This window comes from Salvelinus fontinalis, unplaced genomic scaffold (genome assembly GCF_029448725.1).
Source record: "Salvelinus fontinalis isolate EN_2023a unplaced genomic scaffold, ASM2944872v1 scaffold_2359, whole genome shotgun sequence".
NCBI lineage: Eukaryota > Metazoa > Chordata > Actinopteri > Salmoniformes > Salmonidae > Salvelinus > Salvelinus fontinalis.
In genome coordinates, this window is record NW_026602568.1 from 1 (window position 1) to 10,774 (window position 10,774).

Genomic DNA, 10,774 nt, shown 5'->3' on the forward strand with positions numbered 1-10,774 from the left:
ATCTAGTGATTGGTGGCAGTCAGTTGTGAAAGACAAATTGGAATTCGTAACATATCATACGTTTAGTAAAATCTTAACATATTGTACATTTTGCTCATTCGTAATGTATAGTATGTTTTGGAAATTCGTAACATCATACAAATTGTAATTCATAACATCTCATACGAAATGGATGATGGACATTCCCAAATAATACATACAATATGAAACGTAACATATCATACTAAATGGAGTATCTTCGATATACATACAGAATAATATGAAATGCTCTGACTACAGGTTGGGTCACAGAGAAAGAATGGAGGAGTTGAGGAGAGGATATTTTGTCCAACCGATATTTTCCCTTTGAACCTGTGTTTCAAACCTGCAACTCTCCGTTTCCCAGGCCAAATGTAGAAGAACTCTGGCAAAATTAATTTCCTGCCGAAACCCGGGATCGAACCAGGGACATTTAGATCTTCAGTCTAACGCTCTCCCAACTGAGCTATTTCAGCTGCTCTGCACAATTATAGCCAGGTGTGTGGTTGGCTGTCTGGTGTATTCAGTTGACTAGGATCAGGAATATTTTCTATTCATCTTTCTCCAACAGCGAGTGACAAATGCCCCACATGGATGGAATAATCACGCACACGTTCTTTTTCAAACTTCTAGAAAGACAATGCTTCCACCTGCTGGTCCCCTGACAAACTCACACATACTTTTAGTTAGCATTTTTGTTGAAATTAGGCTAACCTTTTACTGACGACAGGTACGAAAATGAGCCTCAGTTAATCGGGAGTCTTCTTGCTAACAGACACAGGCTCTCAATGTGTAGTGGAACTTCTAGAAGCACTCAGATAAAATGACCTGTTATTTCATCCGCTGTCCATGAGTAAGTGGGAGTGAACACATCAAATGTGCACTTACCCTTCAGGATGACGCAATATTAATGTGGTCTAACTGACCCATTCATTCTTTATAATTGATATATTATATAAGTTATAGTATTGCTCACAAACACAATTTTAACACATTCTTTGAAAACAAAGTTCTGCTTTTATTTTGTTGAATCATAACTACGTAGGTATCATTTCTATTGCATAAAGGCTTTTAATGTAGCATTTTTAATTTGTGTTTTTCCTTCGCAGAATTGTGCACACTTAAAATTACTTAGCAGAGGATGGTTTCGATCCATCGACCTCTGGGTTATGGGCCCAGCACGCTTCCGCTGCGCCACTCTGCTATCTGGTGATTGTTGGCAGTCAGTTGTGAAAGACAAATTGGAATTCGTAACATATCATACGTTTAGTAAAATCTTAACATATTGTACATTTTGCTCATTCGTAATGTATAGTACGTTTTGGAAATTCGTAACATCATACGAATTGTAATTCATAACATCTCATACGAAATGGATGATGGACATTCCCAAATAATACATACAATATGAAACGTAACATATCATACTAAATGGAGTATCTTCGATATACATACAGAATAATATGAAATGCTCTGACTACAGGTTGGGTCACAGAGAAAGAATGGAGGAGTTGAGGAGAGGATATTTTGTCCAACCGATATTTTCCCTTTGAACCTGTGTTTCAAACCTGCAACTCTCCGTTTTCCAGGCCAAATGTAGAAGAACTCTGGCAAAATTAATTTCCTGCCGAAACCCGGGATCGAACCAGGGACATTTAGATCTTCAGTCTAACGCTCTCCCAACTGAGCTATTTCAGCTGCTCTGCACAATTATAGCCAGGTGTGTGGTTGGCTGTCTGGTGTATTCAGTTGACTAGGATCAGGAATATTTTCTATTCATCTTTCTCCAACAGCGAGTGACAAATGCCCCACATGGATGGAATAATCACGCACACGTTCTTTTTCAAACTTCTAGAAAGACAATGCTTCCACCTGCTGGTCCCCTGACAAACTCACACATACTTTTAGTTAGCATTTTTGTTGAAATTAGGCTAACCTTTTACTGACGACAGGTACGAAAATGAGCCTCAGTTAATCGGGAGTCTTCTTGCTAACAGACACAGGCTCTCAATGTGTAGTGGAACTTCTAGAAGCACTCAGATAAAATGACCTGTTATTTCATCCGCTGTCCATGAGTAAGTGGGAGTGAACACATCAAATGTGCACTTACCCTTCAGGATGACGCAATATTAATGTGGTCTAACTGACCCATTCATTCTTTATAATTGATATATTATATAAGTTATAGTATTGCTCACAAACACAATTTTAACACATTCTTTGAAAACAAAGTTCTGCTTTTATTTTGTTGAATCATAACTACGTAGGTATCATTTCTATTGCATAAAGGCTTTTAATGTAGCATTTTTAATTTGTGTTTTTCCTTCGCAGAATTGTCCACACTTAAAATTACTTAGCAGAGGATGGTTTCGATCCATCGACCTCTGGGTTATGGGCCCAGCACGCTTCCGCTGCGCCACTCTGCTATCTGGTGATTGGTGGCAGTCAGTTGTGAAAGACAAATTGGAATTCGTAACATATCATACGTTTAGTAAAATCTTAACATATTGTACATTTTGCTCATTCGTAATGTATAGTACGTTTTGGAAATTCGTAACATCATACGAATTGTAATTCATAACATCTCATACGAAATGGATGATGGACATTCCCAAATAATACATACAATATGAAACGTAACATATCATACTAAATGGAGTATCTTCGATATACATACAGAATAATATGAAATGCTCTGACTACAGGTTGGGTCACAGAGAAAGAATGGAGGAGTTGAGGAGAGGATATTTTGTCCAACCGATATTTTCCCTTTGAACCTGTGTTTCAAACCTGCAACTCTCCGTTTTCCAGGCCAAATGTAGAAGAACTCTGGCAAAATTAATTTCCTGCCGAAACCCGGGATCGAACCAGGGACATTTAGATCTTCAGTCTAACGCTCTCCCAACTGAGCTATTTCGGCTGCTCTGCACAATTATAGCCAGGTGTGTGGTTGGCTGTCTGGTGTATTCAGTTGACTAGGATCAGGAATATTTTCTATTCATCTTTCTCCAACAGCGAGTGACAAATGCCCCACATGGATGGAATAATCACGCACACGTTCTTTTTCAAACTTCTAGAAAGACAATGCTTCCACCTGCTGGTCCCCTGACAAACTCACACATACTTTTAGTTAGCATTTTTGTTGAAATTAGGCTAACCTTTTACTGACGACAGGTACGAAAATGAGCCTCAGTTAATCGGGAGTCTTCTTGCTAACAGACACAGGCTCTCAATGTGTAGTGGAACTTCTAGAAGCACTCAGATAAAATGACCTGTTATTTCATCCGCTGTCCATGAGTAAGTGGGAGTGAACACATCAAATGTGCACTTACCCTTCAGGATGACGCAATATTAATGTGGTCTAACTGACCCATTCATTCTTTATAATTGATATATTATATAAGTTATAGTATTGCTCACAAACACAATTTTAACACATTCTTTGAAAACAAAGTTCTGCTTTTATTTTGTTGAATCATAACTACGTAGGTATCATTTCTATTGCATAAAGGCTTTTAATGTAGCATTTTTAATTTGTGTTTTTCCTTCGCAGAATTGTCCACACTTAAAATTACTTAGCAGAGGATGGTTTCGATCCATCGACCTCTGGGTTATGGGCCCAGCACGCTTCCGCTGCGCCACTCTGCTATCTGGTGATTGTTGGCAGTCAGTTGTGAAAGACAAATTGGAATTCGTAACATATCATACGTTTAGTAAAATCTTAACATATTGTACATTTTGCTCATTCGTAATGTATAGTACGTTTTGGAAATTCGTAACATCATACGAATTGTAATTCATAACATCTCATACGAAATGGATGATGGACATTCCCAAATAATACATACAATATGAAACGTAACATATCATACTAAATGGAGTATCTTCGATATACATACAGAATAATATGAAATGCTCTGACTACAGGTTGGGTCACAGAGAAAGAATGGAGGAGTTGAGGAGAGGATATTTTGTCCAACCGATATTTTCCCTTTGAACCTGTGTTTCAAACCTGCAACTCTCCGTTTTCCAGGCCAAATGTAGAAGAACTCTGGCAAAATTAATTTCCTGCCGAAACCCGGGATCGAACCAGGGACATTTAGATCTTCAGTCTAACGCTCTCCCAACTGAGCTATTTCAGCTGCTCTGCACAATTATAGCCAGGTGTGTGGTTGGCTGTCTGGTGTATTCAGTTGACTAGGATCAGGAATATTTTCTATTCATCTTTCTCCAACAGCGAGTGACAAATGCCCCACATGGATGGAATAATCACGCACACGTTCTTTTTCAAACTTCTAGAAAGACAATGCTTCCACCTGCTGGTCCCCTGACAAACTCACACATACTTTTAGTTAGCATTTTTGTTGAAATTAGGCTAACCTTTTACTGACGACAGGTACGAAAATGAGCCTCAGTTAATCGGGAGTCTTCTTGCTAACAGACACAGGCTCTCAATGTGTAGTGGAACTTCTAGAAGCACTCAGATAAAATGACCTGTTATTTCATCCGCTGTCCATGAGTAAGTGGGAGTGAACACATCAAATGTGCACTTACCCTTCAGGATGACGCAATATTAATGTGGTCTAACTGACCCATTCATTCTTTATAATTGATATATTATATAAGTTATAGTATTGCTCACAAACACAATTTTAACACATTCTTTGAAAACAAAGTTCTGCTTTTATTTTGTTGAATCATAACTACGTAGGTATCATTTCTATTGCATAAAGGCTTTTAATGTAGCATTTTTAATTTGTGTTTTTCCTTCGCAGAATTGTCCACACTTAAAATTACTTAGCAGAGGATGGTTTCGATCCATCGACCTCTGGGTTATGGGCCCAGCACGCTTCCGCTGCGCCACTCTGCTATCTGGTGATTGGTGGCAGTCAGTTGTGAAAGACAAATTGGAATTCGTAACATATCATACGTTTAGTAAAATCTTAACATATTGTACATTTTGCTCATTCGTAATGTATAGTACGTTTTGGAAATTCGTAACATCATACGAATTGTAATTCATAACATCTCATACGAAATGGATGATGGACATTCCCAAATAATACATACAATATGAAACGTAACATATCATACTAAATGGAGTATCTTCGATATACATACAGAATAATATGAAATGCTCTGACTACAGGTTGGGTCACAGAGAAAGAATGGAGGAGTTGAGGAGAGGATATTTTGTCCAACCGATATTTTCCCTTTGAACCTGTGTTTCAAACCTGCAACTCTCCGTTTTCCAGGCCAAATGTAGAAGAACTCTGGCAAAATTAATTTCCTGCCGAAACCCGGGATCGAACCAGGGACATTTAGATCTTCAGTCTAACGCTCTCCCAACTGAGCTATTTCGGCTGCTCTGCACAATTATAGCCAGGTGTGTGGTTGGCTGTCTGGTGTATTCAGTTGACTAGGATCAGGAATATTTTCTATTCATCTTTCTCCAACAGCGAGTGACAAATGCCCCACATGGATGGAATAATCACGCACACGTTCTTTTTCAAACTTCTAGAAAGACAATGCTTCCACCTGCTGGTCCCCTGACAAACTCACACATACTTTTAGTTGGCATTTTTGTTGAAATTAGGCTAACCTTTTACTGACGACAGGTACGAAAATGAGCCTCAGTTAATCGGGAGTCTTCTTGCTAACAGACACAGGCTCTCAATGTGTAGTGGAACTTCTAGAAGCACTCAGATAAAATGACCTGTTATTTCATCCGCTGTCCATGAGTAAGTGGTAGTGAACACATCAAATGTGCACTTACCCTTCAGGATGACGCAATATTAATGTGGTCTAACTGACCCATTCATTCTTTATAATTGATATATTATATAAGTTATAGTATTGCTCACAAACACAATTTTAACACATTCTTTGAAAACAAAGTTCTGCTTTTATTTTGTTGAATCATAACTACGTAGGTATCATTTCTATTGCGTAAAGGCTTTTAATGTAGCATTTTTAATTTGTGTTTTTCCTTCGCAGAATTGTCCACACTTAAAATTACTTAGCAGAGGATGGTTTCGATCCATCGACCTCTGGGTTATGGGCCCAGCACGCTTCCGCTGCGCCACTCTGCTATCTGGTGATTGTTGGCACTCAGTTGTGAAAGACAAATTGGAATTCGTAACATATCATACGTTTAGTAAAATCTTAACATATTGTACATTTTGCTCATTCGTAATGTATAGTACGTTTTGGAAATTCGTAACATCATACGAATTGTAATTCATAACATCTCATACGAAATGGATGATGGACATTCCCAAATAATACATACAATATGAAACGTAACATATCATACTAAATGGAGTATCTTCGATATACATACAGAATAATATGAAATGCTCTGACTACAGGTTGGGTCACAGAGAAAGAATGGAGGAGTTGAGGAGAGGATATTTTGTCCAACCGATATTTTCCCTTTGAACCTGTGTTTCAAACCTGCAACTCTCCGTTTTCCAGGCCAAATGTAGAAGAACTCTGGCAAAATTAATTTCCTGCCGAAACCCGGGATCGAACCAGGGACATTTAGATCTTCAGTCTAACGCTCTCCCAACTGAGCTATTTCGGCTGCTCTGCACAATTATAGCCAGGTGTGTGGTTGGCTGTCTGGTGTATTCAGTTGACTAGGATCAGGAATATTTTCTATTCATCTTTCTCCAACAGCGAGTGACAAATGCCCCACATGGATGGAATAATCACGCACACGTTCTTTTTCAAACTTCTAGAAAGACAATGCTTCCACCTGCTGGTCCCCTGACAAACTCACACATACTTTTAGTTGGAATTTTTGTTGAAATTAGGCTAACCTTTTACTGACGACAGGTACGAAAATGAGCCTCAGTTAATCGGGAGTCTTCTTGCTAACAGACACAGGCTCTCAATGTGTAGTGGAACTTCTAGAAGCACTCAGATAAAATGACCTGTTATTTCATCCGCTGTCCATGAGTAAGTGGTAGTGAACACATCAAATGTGCACTTACCCTTCAGGATGACGCAATATTAATGTGGTCTAACTGACCCATTCATTCTTTATAATTGATATATTATATAAGTTATAGTATTGCTCACAAACACAATTTTAACACATTCTTTGAAAACAAAGTTCTGCTTTTATTTTGTTGAATCATAACTACGTAGGTATCATTTCTTTTGCGTAAAGGCTTTTAATGTAGCATTTTTAATTTGTGTTTTTCCTTCGCAGAATTGTCCACACTTAAAATTACTTAGCAGAGGATGGTTTCGATCCATCGACCTCTGGGTTATGGGCCCAGCACGCTTCCGCTGCGCCACTCTGCTATCTGGTGATTGGTGGCAGTCAGTTGTGAAAGACAAATTGGAATTCGTAACATATCATACGTTTAGTAAAATCTTAACATATTGTACATTTTGCTCATTCGTAATGTATAGTACGTTTTGGAAATTCGTAACATCATACGAATTGTAATTCATAACATCTCATACGAAATGGATGATGGACATTCCCAAATAATACATACAATATGAAACGTAACATATCATACTAAATGGAGTATCTTCGATATACATACAGAATAATATGAAATGCTCTGACTACAGGTTGGGTCACAGAGAAAGAATGGAGGAGTTGAGGAGAGGATATTTTGTCCAACCGATATTTTCCCTTTGAACCTGTGTTTCAAACCTGCAACTCTCCGTTTTCCAGGCCAAATGTAGAAGAACTCTGGCAAAATTAATTTCCTGCCGAAACCCGGGATCGAACCAGGGACATTTAGATCTTCAGTCTAACGCTCTCCCAACTGAGCTATTTCGGCTGCTCTGCACAATTATAGCCAGGTGTGTGGTTGGCTGTCTGGTGTATTCAGTTGACTAGGATCAGGAACATTTTCTATTCATCTTTCTCCAACAGCGAGTGACAAATGCCCCACATGGATGGAATAATCACGCACACGTTCTTTTTCAAACTTCTAGAAAGACAATGCTTCCACCTGCTGGTCCCCTGACAAACTCACACATACTTTTAGTTAGCATTTTTGTTGAAATTAGGCTAACCTTTTACTGACGACAGTTTCGAAAATGAGCCTCAGTTAATCGGGAGTCTTCTTGCTAACAGACACAGGCTCTCAATGTGTAGTGGAACTTCTAGAAGCACTCAGATAAAATGACCTGTTATTTCATCCGCTGTCCATGAGTAAGTGGTAGTGAACACATCAAATGTGCACTTACCCTTCAGGATGACGCAATATTAATGTGGTCTAACTGACCCATTCATTCTTTATAATTGATATATTATATAAGTTATAGTATTGCTCACAAACACAATTTTAACAAATTCTTTGAAAACAAAGTTCTCCTTTTATTTTGTTGAATCATAACTACGTAGGTATCATTTCTATTGCATAAAGGCTTTTAATGTAGCATTTTTAATTTGTGTTTTTCCTTCGCAGAATTGTCCACACTTAAAATTACTTAGCAGAGGATGGTTTCGATCCAGCGACCTCTGGGTTATGGGCCCAGCACGCTTCCGCTGCGCCACTTTGCTATCTGGTGATTGTTGGCAGTCAGTTGTGAAAGACAAATTGGAATTCGTAACATATCATACGTTTAGTAAAATCTTAACATATTGTACATTTTGCTCATTCGTAATGTATAGTACGTTTTGGAAATTCGTAACATCATACGAATTGTAATTCATAACATCTCATACGAAATGGATGATGGACATTCCCAAATAATACATACAATATGAAACGTAACATATCATACTAAATGGAGTATCTTCGATATACATACAGAATAATATGAAATGCTCTGACTACAGGTTGGGTCACAGAGAAAGAATGGAGGAGTTGAGGAGAGGATATTTTGTCCAACCGATATTTTCCCTTTGAACCTGTGTTTCAAACCTGCAACTCTCCGTTTTCCAGGCCAAATGTAGAAGAACTCTGGCAAAATTAATTTCCTGCCGAAACCCGGGATCGAACCAGGGACATTTAGATCTTCAGTCTAACGCTCTCCCAACTGAGCTATTTCGGCTGCTCTGCACAATTATAGCCAGGTGTGTGGTTGGCTGTCTGGTGTATTCAGTTGACTAGGATCAGGAATATTTTCTATTCATCTTTCTCCAACAGCGAGTGACAAATGCCCCACATGGATGGAATAATCACGCACACGTTCTTTTTCAAACTTCTAGAAAGACAATGCTTCCACCTGCTGGTCCCCTGACAAACTCACACATACTTTTAGTTGGAATTTTTGTTGAAATTAGGCTAACCTTTTACTGACGACAGGTACGAAAATGAGCCTCAGTTAATCGGGAGTCTTCTTGCTAACAGACACAGGCTCTCAATGTGTAGTGGAACTTCTAGAAGCACTCAGATAAAATGACCTGTTATTTCATCCGCTGTCCATGAGTAAGTGGTAGTGAACACATCAAATGTGCACTTACCCTTCAGGATGACGCAATATTAATGTGGTCTAACTGACCCATTCATTCTTTATAATTGATATATTATATAAGTTATAGTATTGCTCACAAACACAATTTTAACACATTCTTTGAAAACAAAGTTCTGCTTTTATTTTGTTGAATCATAACTACGTAGGTATCATTTCTATTGCGTAAAGGCTTTTAATGTAGCATTTTTAATTTGTGTTTTTCCTTCGCAGAATTGTCCACACTTAAAATTACTTAGCAGAGGATGGTTTCGATCCATCGACCTCTGGGTTATGGGCCCAGCACGCTTCCGCTGCGCCACTCTGCTATCTGGTGATTGGTGGCAGTCAGTTGTGAAAGACAAATTGGAATTCGTAACATATCATACGTTTAGTAAAATCTTAACATATTGTACATTTTGCTCATTCGTAATGTATAGTACGTTTTGGAAATTCGTAACATCATACGAATTGTAATTCATAACATCTCATACGAAATGGATGATGGACATTCCCAAATAATACATACAATATGAAACGTAACATATCATACTAAATGGAGTATCTTCGATATACATACAGAATAATATGAAATGCTCTGACTACAGGTTGGGTCACAGAGAAAGAATGGAGGAGTTGAGGAGAGGATATTTTGTCCAACCGATATTTTCCCTTTGAACCTGTGTTTCAAACCTGCAACTCTCCGTTTTCCAGGCCAAATGTAGAAGAACTCTGGCAAAATTAATTTCCTGCCGAAACCCGGGATCGAACCAGGGACATTTAGATCTTCAGTCTAACGCTCTCCCAACTGAGCTATTTCGGCTGCTCTGCACAATTATAGCCAGGTGTGTGGTTGGCTGTCTGGTGTATTCAGTTGACTAGGATCAGGAATATTTTCTATTCATCTTTCTCCAACAGCGAGTGACAAATGCCCCACATGGATGGAATAATCACGCACACGTTCTTTTTCAAACTTCTAGAAAGACAATGCTTCCACCTGCTGGTCCCCTGACAAACTCACACATACTTTTAGTTGGAATTTTTGTTGAAATTAGGCTAACCTTTTACTGACGACAGGTACGAAAATGAGCCTCAGTTAATCGGGAGTCTTCTTGCTAACAGACACAGGCTCTCAATGTGTAGTGGAACTTCTAGAAGCACTCAGATAAAATGACCTGTTATTTCATCCGCTGTCCATGAGTAAGTGGTAGTGAACACATCAAATGTGCACTTACCCTTCAGGATGACGCAATATTAATGTGGTCTAACTGACCCATTCATTCTTTATAATTGATATATTATATAAGTTATAGTATTGCTCACAAAC

The 10,774-nt window shown here is 38.5% G+C and overlaps 9 non-coding genes across 9 annotated transcripts; all 9 read right to left on the reverse strand.

The window, feature by feature from the left end:
* Window positions 1-421: 421 nt before the first annotated feature.
* trnaf-gaa (transfer RNA phenylalanine (anticodon GAA)) lies at window positions 422-494 on the reverse strand. The gene has a single exon. It is a non-coding gene; the product is annotated as a tRNA-Phe (tRNA).
* A 1,149-nt stretch (window positions 495-1,643) lies between these two features.
* On the reverse strand, window positions 1,644-1,716 carry trnaf-gaa (transfer RNA phenylalanine (anticodon GAA)). Its single transcript has one exon. It is a non-coding gene; the product is annotated as a tRNA-Phe (tRNA).
* Window positions 1,717-2,865: 1,149 nt separating this feature from the next.
* On the reverse strand, window positions 2,866-2,938 carry trnaf-gaa (transfer RNA phenylalanine (anticodon GAA)). Its single transcript has one exon. It is a non-coding gene; the product is annotated as a tRNA-Phe (tRNA).
* Window positions 2,939-4,087: 1,149 nt separating this feature from the next.
* trnaf-gaa (transfer RNA phenylalanine (anticodon GAA)) lies at window positions 4,088-4,160 on the reverse strand. Its single transcript has one exon. It is a non-coding gene; the product is annotated as a tRNA-Phe (tRNA).
* A 1,149-nt stretch (window positions 4,161-5,309) lies between these two features.
* On the reverse strand, window positions 5,310-5,382 carry trnaf-gaa (transfer RNA phenylalanine (anticodon GAA)). The gene has a single exon. It is a non-coding gene; the product is annotated as a tRNA-Phe (tRNA).
* Window positions 5,383-6,531: 1,149 nt separating this feature from the next.
* trnaf-gaa (transfer RNA phenylalanine (anticodon GAA)) lies at window positions 6,532-6,604 on the reverse strand. Its single transcript has one exon. It is a non-coding gene; the product is annotated as a tRNA-Phe (tRNA).
* A 1,149-nt stretch (window positions 6,605-7,753) lies between these two features.
* Window positions 7,754-7,826, reverse strand: trnaf-gaa (transfer RNA phenylalanine (anticodon GAA)). The gene has a single exon. It is a non-coding gene; the product is annotated as a tRNA-Phe (tRNA).
* Window positions 7,827-8,975: 1,149 nt separating this feature from the next.
* On the reverse strand, window positions 8,976-9,048 carry trnaf-gaa (transfer RNA phenylalanine (anticodon GAA)). Its single transcript has one exon. It is a non-coding gene; the product is annotated as a tRNA-Phe (tRNA).
* Window positions 9,049-10,197: 1,149 nt separating this feature from the next.
* On the reverse strand, window positions 10,198-10,270 carry trnaf-gaa (transfer RNA phenylalanine (anticodon GAA)). Its single transcript has one exon. It is a non-coding gene; the product is annotated as a tRNA-Phe (tRNA).
* Between the last annotated feature and the right edge of the window lie 504 nt (window positions 10,271-10,774).